The sequence below is a fragment of the Gadus macrocephalus genome, chromosome 2 (assembly GCF_031168955.1).
Source record: "Gadus macrocephalus chromosome 2, ASM3116895v1".
Taxonomy (NCBI): Eukaryota; Metazoa; Chordata; class Actinopteri; order Gadiformes; family Gadidae; genus Gadus; species Gadus macrocephalus.
The window spans coordinates 17,195,201-17,210,525 of NC_082383.1; the positions used below are offsets into that span (position 1 = coordinate 17,195,201).

Here is a 15,325-nt window from a genome sequence, read left to right on the forward strand (position 1 = left end):
CAAATATAATGTCAGAAGCGGGATTCGAAACCACGCCTCCAGAAGAGACTGCGACCTGAACGCAGCGCCTTAGACCGCTCGGCCATCCTGACGTATTTTATCAGACCCTTCTAATCATTCAACAAAAAACGCCATCATGGTTACTGCTCTCGTATGTTCAAATGTCCGTAAAACAAGGACCGATAATAAACCCCAGCTACCATGCGCTGTAACGTTACCATTGTTACATGGGTTACACTACTTACATAAACTAATGCACACACACGCACGTTCACGAGCACACTCACACACAGATTGAGACAGAAAGACAACCCTCTCATTTACAATTTCCACTACCCCACCGTAGCCAGCCAGTCACATTGAGTTTAAATCTCCTTACCTTTTCCAAATGTTCTCCATATTACAAAGTTTGAACAGATAATCACAATCAAAGAGATCCAAATGAAGTGTCAGAAGTGGGATTCGAACCCACGCCTCCAGAGGAGACTACGACCTGAACGCAACACCTTAGACCGCTCGGCCATCCTAACGTATTGTAACAGACAACACTATAAAAACAACACACCATCATGGTTACTGCTCTGGTATGTTCAAATGTCCGTAAAACATGGACCGATTATAAACCACAGCTTCCATGCGCTGTAACCTTACCATAGTTACATGGATTACACTACTTACATAAACTAATGCACAGACACGGACGTGCACACACACAGATTGAGACAAAAAGACACCCCTCTCATTACCCATTTACACTACCCCACCGCAGCCAGCCAGTCACTATGAGTTTAAATCTCATTACCTTTTCCAAATGTTCTCCATATTACAAAGTTTGAACTGAAAATCACAAACAACGAGATCCAATTGTAGTGTCAGAAGTGGGATTCGAACCCACGCCTCCATAGGAGACTGCGACCTGAACGCAGCGCCTTAGACCGCTCGGCCATCCTGACATTTTTTAACCTAGTCTACGAATCAATAAACACAACACACCATCATGGTTACTGCTCTCGTATGTTCAAATGTCCGTAAAACAAGGACCGATAATAAACCCCAGCTACCATGCGCTGTAACGTTACCATAGTTACATGGGTTCCACTACTTACATTAACTAATGCACACACGCAGGTTCACGAGCACACTCACACACAGATTGAGACAGAAAGACACCCCTCTCATTTACAATTTCCACTTCCCCACAGTAGCCAGCCAGTCACTTTGAGTTTAAATCTCCTTACCTTTTCCAAATGTTCTCCATATTACAAAGTTTGAACAGATAATCACAATCTAAGAGATCAAATTGAAGTGTCAGAAGTGGGATTCGAACCCACAACTCTAGAGTAGACCACGACCTGAACGCAGCGCCTTAGACCGCTCGACCATCCTGATGTATTTTCACAAACCCTTCGAATCAATAAACCCAAAACGCCATCATGGTTACTGCTCTCGTATGTACAAATGTCCGTAAAACATGGACCCATAATAAACCCCAGCTACCATGTGCTGTAACCTTACCATAGTTACATGGATTACACTACTTACATAAACTAATGCACAGACACGGACGTGCACACAAAGATTGAGACAGAAAGACACCCGTCTCATTTCCCCTTTCTACTACCCCAAAGTAGCCAGCCAGTCACTTTGAGTTTAAACCTCCTTACCTTTTCCAAATGTTCTCCATATTACATAGTTTGAACAGATAATAACAATCAACGAGATCCAAATATAATGTCAGAAGTGGGATTCGAACCCACGCCTCCAGCGGAGACTGCGACCTGAACGCAGCGCCTTAGACCGCTCGGCCATCCTGACGTATATTATCAGACCCTTCGAATCATTCAACAAAAAACGCCATCATGGTTACTGCTCTCGTATGTTCAAATGTCCGTTAAACAAGGACCGATAATAAACCCCAGCTACCATGCGCTGTAACGTTACCATTGTTACATGGGTTACACTACTTACATAAACTAATGCACACACACGCACGTTCACGAGCACACTCACACAGATTGAGACAGAAAGACAACCCTCTCATTTACAATTTCCACCACCCCACCGTAGCCAGCCAGTCACTTTGAGTTTAAATCTCCTTAACTTTTCCAAATGTTCTCCATATTACAAAGTTTGAACAGATAATCACAATCAAAGAGATCCAAATGAAGTGTCAGAAGTGGGATTCGAACCCACGCCTCCAGAGGAGACTGCGACCTGAACGCAGCGCCTTAGACAGCTCGGCCATCCTGACGTATTGTATCAGACCCTTTGAATCAATCAACGCAACACACCATCATGGTTACTGCACTCGTATGTTCAAATGTTCGTAAAACAAGGACCGATAATAAACCCCAGCTACCATGCTCTGTAACCTTACCATAGTTACATGGATTACACTACTTACATGAACTAATGCACACACATGCACGTGCACACACACAGATTGAGACAGATTGACACCCCTCTCATTACCCATTTCCTCTACCCCACCGTAGCCAGCCAGTCACTTTGAGTTTAAATCTCATTACCTTTTCCAAATGTTCTCCATATTACAAAGTTTGAACAGAAAATCACAAACAACGATATCCAATTGTAGTGTCAGAAGTGGGATTCGAACCCACGCCTCCAGAGGAGACTGCGACCTGAACACAGCGCCTTAGACCGCTCGGCCATCCTGACGTTTTTGAACCTATCTACGAATCAATAAACACAACACACCATCATGGTTACTGCTCTCGTATGTTCAAATGTCCGTAAAACAAGGACCGATAATAAACCCCAGCTACCATGCGCTGTAACATTACCATAGTTACATGGGTTCCACTACTTACATTAACTAATGCACACACGCAGGTTCACTCACACACTCACACACAGATTGAGACAGAAAGACACCCCTCTCATTTACAATTTCCACTTCCCCACAGTAGCCAGCCAGTCACTTTGAGTTTAAATCTCCTTACCTTTTCCAAATGTTCTCCATATTACAAAGTTTGAACAGATAATCACAATCAAAGAGATCAAAATGAAGTGTCAGAAGTGGGATTCGAACCCACGCCTCCAGAGTAGACTACGACCTGAACGCAGCGCCTTAGACCGCTCGACCATCCTGATGTATTTCATCAAGCCCTTCGAATCAATAAACCCAAAACGCCATCATGGTTACTGCTCTCGTATGTACAAATGTCCGTAAAACATGGACCCATAATAAACCCCAGCTACCATGTGCTGTAACCTTACCATAGTTACATGGATTACACTACTTACATAAACTAATGCACAGACACGGACGTGCACACAAAGATTGAGACAGAAAGACAACCGTCTCATTTCCCCTTTCTACTACCCCAAAGTAGCCAGCCAGTCACTTTGAGTTTAAACCTCCTTACCTTTTCCAAATGTTCTCCATATTACATAGTTTGAACAGATAATAACAATCAACGAGATCCAAATATAATGTCAGAAGTGGGATTCGAACCCACGCCTCCAGAAGAGACTGCGACCTGAACGCAGCGCCTTAGACCGCTCGGCCATCCTGACGTATTTCATCAGACCCTTCGAATCATTCAACAAAAAACGCCATCATGGTTACTGCTCGTATGTTATCGTATGTTCAAATGTCCGTAAAACAAGGACCGATAATAAACCCCAGCTACCATGCGCTGTAACGTTACCATTGTTACATGGGTTACACTACTTACATAAACTAATGCACACACACGCACGTTCACGAGCACACTCACACACAGAAAGACAACCCTCTCATTTACAATTTCCACTACCCCACCGTAGCCAGCCAGTCACTTTGAGTTTAAATCTCCTTACCTTTTCCAAATGTTCTCCATGTTACAAAGTTTGAACAGATACACAATCAAAGAGATCCAAATGAAGTGTCAGAAGTGGGATTCGAACCCACGCCTCCAGAGGAGACTACGACCTGAACGCAACACCTTAGACCGCTCGGCCATCCTAACGTATTGTAACAGACCCTACGAATCAATAAAAACAACACACCATCATGGTTACTGCTCTGGTATGTTCAAATGTCCGTAAAACATGGACCGATTATAAACCACAGCTTCCATGCGCTGTAACCTTACCATAGTTACATGGATTACACTACTTACATAAACTAATGCACAGACACGGACGTGCACACACACAGATTGAGACAAAAAGACACCCCTCTCATTACCCATTTACACTACCCCACCGCAGCCAGCCAGTCACTTTGAGTTTAAATCTCATTACCTTTTCCAAATGTTCTCCATATTACAAAGTTTGAACAGAAAATCACAAACAACGAGATCCAATTGTAGTGTCAGAAGTGGGATTCTAACCCACGCCTCCAGAGGAGACTGCGACCTGAACGCAGCGCCTTAGACCGCTCGGCCATCCTGACGTTTTTTAACCTGTCTACGAATCAATAAACACAACACACCATCATGGTTACTGCTCTCGTATGTTCAAATGTCCGTAAAACAAGGACCGATAATAAACCCCAGCTACCATGCGCTGTAACGTTACCATAGTTACATGGGTTCCACTACTTACATTAACTAATGCACACACGCAGGTTCACGAGCACACTCACACACAGATTGAGACAGAAAGACACCCCTCTCATTTACAATTTCCACTTCCCCACAGTAGCCAGCCAGTCACTTTGAGTTTAAATCTCCTTACCTTTTCCAAATGTTCTCCATATTACAAAGTTTGAACAGATAATCACAATCAAAGAGATCAAAATGAAGTGTCAGAAGTGGGATTCGAACCCACGCCTCCAGAGGAGACTGCGACCTGAACGCAGCGCCTTAGACCGCTCGGCCATCCTGACGTTTTTTAACCTGTCTACGAATCAATAAACACAACACACCATCATGGTTACTGCTCTCGTATGTACAAATGTCCGTAAAACATGGACCCATAATAAACCCCAGCTACCATGTGCTGTAACCTTACCATAGTTACATGGATTACACTACTTACATAAACTAATGCACAGACACGGACGTGCACACAAAGATTGAGACAGAAAGACACCCGTCTCATTTCCCCTTTCTACTACCCCAAAGTAGCCAGCCAGTCACTTTGAGTTTAAACCTCCTTACCTTTTCCAAATGTTCTCCATATTACATAGTTTGAACAGATAATAACAATCAACGAGATCCAAATATAATGTCAGAAGCGGGATTCGAACCCACGCCTCCAGAAGAGACTGCGACCTGAACGCAGCGCCTTAGACCGCTCGGCCATCCTGACGTATTTCAGCAGACCCTTCGAATCATTCAACAAAAAACGCCATCATGGTTACTGCTCTCGTATGTTCAAATGTCCGTAAAACAAGGACCGATAATAAACCCCAGCTACCATGCGCTGTAACGTTACCATTGTTACATGGGTTACACTACTTACATAAACTAATGCACACACACGCACGTTCACGAGCACACTCACACACAGATTGAGACAGAAAGACAACCCTCTCATTTACAATTTCCACTACCCCACCGTAGCCAGCCAGTCACATTGAGTTTAAATCTCCTTACCTTTTCCAAATGTTCTCCATATTACAAAGTTTGAACAGATAATCACAATCAAAGAGATCCAAATGAAGTGTCAGAAGTGGGAATCGTACCCACGCCTCCAGAGGAGACTACGACCTGAACGCAACACCATAGACCGCTCGGCCATCCTAACGTAATGTAACAGACCCTACGAATCAATAAAAACAACACACCATCATGGTTACTGCTCTGGTATGTTCAAATGTCCGTAACACATGGACCGATTATAAACCACAGCTTCCATGCGCTGTAACCTTACCATAGTTACATGGATTACACTACTTACATAAACTAATGCACAGACACGGACGTGCACACACACAGATTGAGACAAAAAGACACCCCTCTCATTACCCATTTACACTACCCCACCGCAGCCAGCCAGTCACTTTGAGTTTAAATCTCATTACCTTTTCCAAATGTTCTCCATATTACAAAGTTTGAACTGAAAATCACAAACAACGAGATCCAATTGTAGTGTCAGAAGTGGGATTCGAACCCACGCCTCCATAGGAGACTGCGACCTGAACGCAGCGCCTTAGACCGCTCGGCCATCCTGACGTTTTTTAACCTGTCTACGAATCAATAAACACAACACACCATCATGGTTACTGCTCTCGTATGTTCAAATGTCCGTAAAACAAGGACCGATAATAAACCCCAGCTACCATGCGCTGAAACGTTACCATAGTTACATGGGTTCCACTACTTACATTAACTAATGCACACACGCAGGTTCACTCACACACTCACACACAGATTGAGACAGAAAGACACCCCTCTCATTTACAATTTCCACTTCCCCACAGTAGCCAGCCAGTCACTTTGAGTTTAAATCTCCTTACCTTTTCCAAATGTTCTCCATATTACAAAGTTTGAACAGATAATCACAATCAAAGAGATCAAAATGAAGTGTCAGAAGTGGGATTCGAACCCACGCCTCCAGAGGAGACTATGACCTGAACGCAACACCTTAGACCGCTCGGCCATCCTAACGTATTGTAACAGACCCTACGAATCAATAAAAACAACACACCATCATGGTTACTGCTCGAGTATGTTCAAATGTCCGTAAAACAAGGACCGATAATAAACCCCAGCTACCATGCGCTGTAACATTACCATAGTTACATGGGTTCCACTACTTACATTAACTAATGCACACACGCAGGTTCACTCACACACTCACACACAGATTGAGACAGAAAGACACCCCTCTCATTTACAATTTCCACTTCCCCACAGTAGCCAGCCAGTCACTTTGCGTTTAAATCTCCTTACCTTTTCCAAATGTTCTCCATATTACAAAGTTTGAACAGATAATCACAATCAAAGAGATCAAAATGAAGTGTCAGAAGTGGGATTCGAACCCACGCCTCCAGAGTAGACTACGACCTGAACGCAGCGCCTTAGACCGCTCGACCATCCTGATGTATTTCATCAAACCCTTCGAATCAATAAACCCAAAACGCCATCATGGTTACTGCTCTCGTATGTACAAATGTCCGTAAAACATGGACCCATAATAAACCCCAGCTACCATGTGCTGTAACCTTACCATAGTTACATGGATTACACTACTTACATAAACTAATGCACAGACACGGACGTGCACACAAAGATTGAGACAGAAAGACAACCGTCTCATTTCCCCTTTCTACTACCCCAAAGTAGCCAGCCAGTCACTTTGAGTTTAAACCTCCTTACCTTTTCCAAATGTTCTCCATATTACATAGTTTGAACAGATAATAACAATCAACGAGATCCAAATATAATGTCAGAAGTGGGATTCGAACCCACGCCTCCAGAAGAGACTGCGACCTGAACGCAGCGCCTTAGACCGCTCGGCCATCCTGACGTATTTCATCAGACCCTTCGAATCATTCAACAAAAAACGCCATCATGGTTACTGCTCGTATGTTATCGTATGTTCAAATGTCCGTAAAACAAGGACCGATAATAAACCCCAGCTACCATGCGCTGTAACGTTACCATTGTTACATGGGTTACACTACTTACATAAACTAATGCACACACACGCACGTTCACGAGCACACTCACACACAGAAAGACAACCCTCTCATTTACAATTTCCACTACCCCACCGTAGCCAGCCAGTCACTTTGAGTTTAAATCTCCTTACCTTTTCCAAATGTTCTCCATGTTACAAAGTTTGAACAGATAATCACAATCAAAGAGATCCAAATGAAGTGTCAGAAGTGGGATTCGAACCCACGCCTCCAGAGGAGACTACGACCTGAACGCAACACCTTAGACCGCTCGGCCATCCTAACGTATTGTAACAGACCCTACGAATCAATAAAAACAACACACCATCATGGTTACTGCTCTGGTATGTTCAAATGTCCGTAAAACATGGACCGATTATAAACCACAGCTTCCATGCGCTGTAACCTTACCATTGTTACATGGATTACACTACTTACATAAACTAATGCACAGACACGGACGTGCACACACACAGATTGAGACAAAAAGACACCCCTCTCATTACCCATTTACACTACCCCACCGCAGCCAGCCAGTCACTTTGAGTTTAAATCTCATTACCTTTTCCAAATGTTCTCCATATTACAAAGTTTGAACAGAAAATCACAAACAACGAGATCCAATTGTAGTGTCAGAAGTGGGATTCTAACCCACGCCTCCAGAGGAGACTGCGACCTGAACGCAGCGCCTTAGACCGCTCGGCCATCCTGACGTTTTTTAACCTGTCTACGAATCAATAAACACAACACACCATCATGGTTACTGCTCTCGTATGTTCAAATGTCCGTAAAACAAGGACCGATAATAAACCCCAGCTACCATGCGCTGTAACGTTACCATAGTTACATGGGTTCCACTACTTACATTAACTAATGCACACACGCAGGTTCACGAGCACACTCACACACAGATTGAGACAGAAAGACACCCCTCTCATTTACAATTTCCACTTCCCCACAGTAGCCAGCCAGTCACTTTGAGTTTAAATCTCCTTACCTTTTCCAAATGTTCTCCATATTACAAAGTTTGAACAGATAATCACAATCAAAGAGATCAAAATGAAGTGTCAGAAGTGGGATTCGAACCCACGCCTCCAGAGGAGACTGCGACCTGAACGCAGCGCCTTAGACCGCTCGGCCATCCTGACGTTTTTTAACCTGTCTACGAATCAATAAACACAACACACCATCATGGTTACTGCTCTCGTATGTACAAATGTCCGTAAAACAAGGACCGATAATAAACCCCAGCTACCATGCGCTGTAACGTTACCATTGTTACATGGGTTACACTACTTACATAAACTAATGCACACACACGCACGTTCACGAGCACACTCACACACAGATTGAGACAGAAAGACAACCCTCTCATTTACAATTTCCACTACCCCACCGTAGCCAGCCAGTCACATTGAGTTTAAATCTCCTTACCTTTTCCAAATGTTCTCCATATTACAAAGTTTGAACAGATAATCACAATCAAAGAGATCCAAATGAAGTGTCAGAAGTGGGATTCGTACCCACGCCTCCAGAGGAGACTACGACCTGAACGCAACACCGTAGACCGCTCGGCCATCCTAACGTAATGTAACAGACCCTACGAATCAATAAAAACAACACACCATCATGGTTACTGCTCTGGTATGTTCAAATGTCCGTAACACATGGACCGATTATAAACCACAGCTTCCATGCGCTGTAACCTTACCATAGTTACATGGATTACACTACTTACATAAACTAATGCACAGACACGGACGTGCACACACACAGATTGAGACAAAAAGACACCCCTCTCATTACCCATTTACACTACCCCACCGCAGCCAGCCAGTCACTATGAGTTTAAATCTCATTACCTTTTCCAAATGTTCTCCATATTACAAAGTTTGAACAGAAAATCACAAACAACGAGATCCAATTGTAGTGTCAGAAGTGGGATTCTAACCCACGCCTCCAGAGGAGACTGCGACCTGAACGCAGCGCCTTAGACCGCTCGGCCATCCTGACGTTTTTTAACCTGTCTACGAATCAATAAACACAACACACCATCATGGTTACTGCTCTCGTATGTTCAAATGTCCGTAAAACAAGGACCGATAATAAACCCCAGCTACCATGCGCTGTAACGTTACCATAGTTACATGGGTTCCACTACTTACATTAACTAATGCACACACGCAGGTTCACTCACACACTCACACACAGATTGAGACAGAAAGACACCCCTCTCATTTACAATTTCCACTTCCCCACAGTAGCCAGCCAGTCACTTTGAGTTTAAATCTCCTTACCTTTTCCAAATGTTCTCCATATTACAAAGTTTGAACAGATAATCACAATCAAAGAGATCAAAATGAAGTGTCAGAAGTGGGATTCGATCCCACGCCTCCAGAGTAGACTACGACTTGAACGCAGCGCCTTAGACCGCTCGACCATCCTGATGTATTTTATCAAACCCTTCGAATCAATAAACCCAAAACGCCATCATGGTTACTGCTCTCGTATGTACAAATGTCCGTAAAACATGGACCCATAATAAACCCCAGCTACCATGTGCTGTAACCTTACCATAGTTACATGGATTACACTACTTACATAAACTAATGCACAGACACGGACGTGCACACAAAGATTGAGACAGAAAGACACCCGTCTCATTTCCCCTTTCTACTACCCCAAAGTAGCCAGCCAGTCACTTTGAGTTTAAACCTCCTTACCTTTTCCAAATGTTCTCCATATTACATAGTTTGAACAGATAATAACAATCAACGAGATCCAAATATAATGTCAGAAGCGGGATTCGAACCCACGCCTCCAGAAGAGACTGCGACCTGAACGCAGCGCCTTAGACCGCTCGGCCATCCTGACGTATTTTATCAGACCCTTCGAATCATTCAACAAAAAACGCCATCATGGTTACTGTTCTCGTATGTTCAAATGTCCGTAAAACAAGGACCGATAATAAACCCCTGCTACCATGCGCTGTAACGTTACCATTGTTACATGGGTTACACTACTTACATAAACTAATGCACACACACGCACGTTCACGAGCACACTCACACACAGATTGAGACAGAAAGACAACCCTCTCATTTACAATTTCCACTACCCCACCGTAGCCAGCCAGTCACATTGAGTTTAAATCTCCTTACCTTTTCCAAATGTTCTCCATATTACAAAGTTTGAACAGATAATCACAATCAAAGAGATCCAAATGAAGTGTCAGAAGTGGGATTCGAACCCACGCCTCCAGAGGAGACTACGACCTGAACGCAACACCTTAGACCGCTCGGCCATCCTAACGTATTGTAACAGACAACACTATAAAAACAACACACCATCATGGTTACTGCTCTGGTATGTTCAAATGTCCGTAAAACATGGACCGATTATAAACCACAGCTTCCATGCGCTGTAACCTTACCATAGTTACATGGATTACACTACTTACATAAACTAATGCACAGACACGGACGTGCACACACACAGATTGAGACAAAAAGACACCCCTCTCATTACCCATTTACACTACCCCACCGCAGCCAGCCAGTCACTATGAGTTTAAATCTCATTACCTTTTCCAAATGTTCTCCATATTACAAAGTTTGAACTGAAAATCACAAACAACGAGATCCAATTGTAGTGTCAGAAGTGGGATTCGAACCCACGCCTCCATAGGAGACTGCGACCTGAACGCAGCGCCTTAGACCGCTCGGCCATCCTGACATTATTTAACCCAGTCTACGAATCAATAAACACAACACACCATCATGGTTACTGCTCTCGTATGTTCAAATGTCCGTAAAACAAGGACCGATAATAAACCCCAGCTACCATGCGCTGTAACGTTACCATAGTTACATGGGTTCCACTACTTACATTAACTAATGCACACACGCAGGTTCACGAGCACACTCACACACAGATTGAGACAGAAAGACACCCCTCTCATTTACAATTTCCACTTCCCCACAGTAGCCAGCCAGTCACTTTGAGTTTAAATCTCCTTACCTTTTCCAAATGTTCTCCATATTACAAAGTTTGAACAGATAATCACAATCAAAGAGATCAAAATGAAGTGTCAGAAGTGGGATTCGATCCCACGCCTCCAGAGTAGACTACGACTTGAACGCAGCGCCTTAGACCGCTCGACCATCCTGATGTATTTCATCAAACCCTTCGAATCAATAAACCCAAAACGCCATCATGGTTACTGCTCTCGTATGTACAAATGTCCGTAAAACATGGACCCATAATAAACCCCAGCTACCATGTGCTGTAACCTTACCATAGTTACATGGATTACACTACTTACATAAACTAATGCACAGACACGGACGTGCACACAAAGATTGAGACAGAAAGACACCCGTCTCATTTCCCCTTTCTACTACCCAAAAGTAGCCAGCCAGTCACTTTGAGTTTAAACCTCCTTACCTTTTCCAAATGTTCTCCATATTACATAGTTTGAACAGATAATAACAATCAACGAGATCCAAATATAATGTCAGAAGCGGGATTCGAAACCACGCCTCCAGAAGAGACTGCGACCTGAACGCAGCGCCTTAGACCGCTCGGCCATCCTGACGTATTTTATCAGACCCTTCTAATCATTCAACAAAAAACGCCATCATGGTTACTGCTCTCGTATGTTCAAATGTCCGTAAAACAAGGACCGATAATAAACCCCAGCTACCATGCGCTGTAACGTTACCATTGTTACATGGGTTACACTACTTACATAAACTAATGCACACACACGCACGTTCACGAGCACACTCACACACAGATTGAGACAGAAAGACAACCCTCTCATTTACAATTTCCACTACCCCACCGTAGCCAGCCAGTCACATTGAGTTTAAATCTCCTTACCTTTTCCAAATGTTCTCCATATTACAAAGTTTGAACAGATAATCACAATCAAAGAGATCCAAATGAAGTGTCAGAAGTGGGATTCGAACCCACGCCTCCAGAGGAGACTACGACCTGAACGCAACACCTTAGACCGCTCGGCCATCCTAACGTATTGTAACAGACAACACTATAAAAACAACACACCATCATGGTTACTGCTCTGGTATGTTCAAATGTCCGTAAAACATGGACCGATTATAAACCACAGCTTCCATGCGCTGTAACCTTACCATAGTTACATGGATTACACTACTTACATAAACTAATGCACAGACACGGACGTGCACACACACAGATTGAGACAAAAAGACACCCCTCTCATTACCCATTTACACTACCCCACCGCAGCCAGCCAGTCACTATGAGTTTAAATCTCATTACCTTTTCCAAATGTTCTCCATATTACAAAGTTTGAACTGAAAATCACAAACAACGAGATCCAATTGTAGTGTCAGAAGTGGGATTCGAACCCACGCCTCCATAGGAGACTGCGACCTGAACGCAGCGCCTTAGACCGCTCGGCCATCCTGACATTTTTTAACCTAGTCTACGAATCAATAAACACAACACACCATCATGGTTACTGCTCTCGTATGTTCAAATGTCCGTAAAACAAGGACCGATAATAAACCCCAGCTACCATGCGCTGTAACGTTACCATAGTTACATGGGTTCCACTACTTACATTAACTAATGCACACACGCAGGTTCACGAGCACACTCACACACAGATTGAGACAGAAAGACACCCCTCTCATTTACAATTTCCACTTCCCCACAGTAGCCAGCCAGTCACTTTGAGTTTAAATCTCCTTACCTTTTCCAAATGTTCTCCATATTACAAAGTTTGAACAGATAATCACAATCTAAGAGATCAAATTGAAGTGTCAGAAGTGGGATTCGAACCCACAACTCTAGAGTAGACCACGACCTGAACGCAGCGCCTTAGACCGCTCGACCATCCTGATGTATTTTCACAAACCCTTCGAATCAATAAACCCAAAACGCCATCATGGTTACTGCTCTCGTATGTACAAATGTCCGTAAAACATGGACCCATAATAAACCCCAGCTACCATGTGCTGTAACCTTACCATAGTTACATGGATTACACTACTTACATAAACTAATGCACAGACACGGACGTGCACACAAAGATTGAGACAGAAAGACACCCGTCTCATTTCCCCTTTCTACTACCCCAAAGTAGCCAGCCAGTCACTTTGAGTTTAAACCTCCTTACCTTTTCCAAATGTTCTCCATATTACATAGTTTGAACAGATAATAACAATCAACGAGATCCAAATATAATGTCAGAAGTGGGATTCGAACCCACGCCTCCAGCGGAGACTGCGACCTGAACGCAGCGCCTTAGACCGCTCGGCCATCCTGACGTATATTATCAGACCCTTCGAATCATTCAACAAAAAACGCCATCATGGTTACTGCTCTCGTATGTTCAAATGTCCGTTAAACAAGGACCGATAATAAACCCCAGCTACCATGCGCTGTAACGTTACCATTGTTACATGGGTTACACTACTTACATAAACTAATGCACACACACGCACGTTCACGAGCACACTCACACAGATTGAGACAGAAAGACAACCCTCTCATTTACAATTTCCACCACCCCACCGTAGCCAGCCAGTCACTTTGAGTTTAAATCTCCTTAACTTTTCCAAATGTTCTCCATATTACAAAGTTTGAACAGATAATCACAATCAAAGAGATCCAAATGAAGTGTCAGAAGTGGGATTCGAACCCACGCCTCCAGAGGAGACTGCGACCTGAACGCAGCGCCTTAGACAGCTCGGCCATCCTGACGTATTGTATCAGACCCTTTGAATCAATCAACGCAACACACCATCATGGTTACTGCACTCGTATGTTCAAATGTTCGTAAAACAAGGACCGATAATAAACCCCAGCTACCATGCTCTGTAACCTTACCATAGTTACATGGATTACACTACTTACATGAACTAATGCACACACATGCACGTGCACACACACAGATTGAGACAGATTGACACCCCTCTCATTACCCATTTCCTCTACCCCACCGTAGCCAGCCAGTCACTTTGAGTTTAAATCTCATTACCTTTTCCAAATGTTCTCCATATTACAAAGTTTGAACAGAAAATCACAAACAACGATATCCAATTGTAGTGTCAGAAGTGGGATTCGAACCCACGCCTCCAGAGGAGACTGCGACCTGAACACAGCGCCTTAGACCGCTCGGCCATCCTGACGTTTTTGAACCTATCTACGAATCAATAAACACAACACACCATCATGGTTACTGCTCTCGTATGTTCAAATGTCCGTAAAACAAGGACCGATAATAAACCCCAGCTACCATGCGCTGTAACATTACCATAGTTACATGGGTTCCACTACTTACATTAACTAATGCACACACGCAGGTTCACTCACACACTCACACACAGATTGAGACAGAAAGACACCCCTCTCATTAACAATTTCCACTTCCCCACAGTAGCCAGCCAGTCACTTTGAGTTTAAATCTCCTTACCTTTTCCAAATGTTCTCCATATTACAAAGTTTGAACAGATAATCACAATCAAAGAGATCAAAATGAAGTGTCAGAAGTGGGATTCGAACCCACGCCTCCAGAGTAGACTACGACCTGAACGCAGCGCCTTAGACCGCTCGACCATCCTGATGTATTTCATCAAGCCCTTCGAATCAATAAACCCAAAACGCCATCATGGTTACTGCTCTCGTATGTACAAATGTCCGTAAAACATGGACCCATAATAAACCCCAGCTACCATGTGCTGTAACCTTACCATA

At 43.5% G+C, this 15,325-nt stretch overlaps 9 non-coding genes across 9 annotated transcripts; all 9 read right to left on the reverse strand.

Moving 5' to 3' along the window:
- Nucleotides 1-870: 870 nt before the first annotated feature.
- trnal-cag (transfer RNA leucine (anticodon CAG)) lies at nucleotides 871-953 on the reverse strand. Its single transcript has one exon. It is a non-coding gene; the product is annotated as a tRNA-Leu (tRNA).
- Nucleotides 954-1,732: 779 nt separating this feature from the next.
- On the reverse strand, nucleotides 1,733-1,815 carry trnal-cag (transfer RNA leucine (anticodon CAG)). Its single transcript has one exon. It is a non-coding gene; the product is annotated as a tRNA-Leu (tRNA).
- A 781-nt stretch (nucleotides 1,816-2,596) lies between these two features.
- On the reverse strand, nucleotides 2,597-2,679 carry trnal-cag (transfer RNA leucine (anticodon CAG)). The gene has a single exon. It is a non-coding gene; the product is annotated as a tRNA-Leu (tRNA).
- A 2,075-nt stretch (nucleotides 2,680-4,754) lies between these two features.
- Nucleotides 4,755-4,837, reverse strand: trnal-cag (transfer RNA leucine (anticodon CAG)). Its single transcript has one exon. It is a non-coding gene; the product is annotated as a tRNA-Leu (tRNA).
- A 1,208-nt stretch (nucleotides 4,838-6,045) lies between these two features.
- Nucleotides 6,046-6,128, reverse strand: trnal-cag (transfer RNA leucine (anticodon CAG)). Its single transcript has one exon. It is a non-coding gene; the product is annotated as a tRNA-Leu (tRNA).
- Nucleotides 6,129-8,641: 2,513 nt separating this feature from the next.
- Nucleotides 8,642-8,724, reverse strand: trnal-cag (transfer RNA leucine (anticodon CAG)). Its single transcript has one exon. It is a non-coding gene; the product is annotated as a tRNA-Leu (tRNA).
- Nucleotides 8,725-11,228: 2,504 nt separating this feature from the next.
- On the reverse strand, nucleotides 11,229-11,311 carry trnal-cag (transfer RNA leucine (anticodon CAG)). The gene has a single exon. It is a non-coding gene; the product is annotated as a tRNA-Leu (tRNA).
- Nucleotides 11,312-13,813: 2,502 nt separating this feature from the next.
- trnal-cag (transfer RNA leucine (anticodon CAG)) lies at nucleotides 13,814-13,896 on the reverse strand. The gene has a single exon. It is a non-coding gene; the product is annotated as a tRNA-Leu (tRNA).
- Nucleotides 13,897-14,677: 781 nt separating this feature from the next.
- trnal-cag (transfer RNA leucine (anticodon CAG)) lies at nucleotides 14,678-14,760 on the reverse strand. The gene has a single exon. It is a non-coding gene; the product is annotated as a tRNA-Leu (tRNA).
- Between the last annotated feature and the right edge of the window lie 565 nt (nucleotides 14,761-15,325).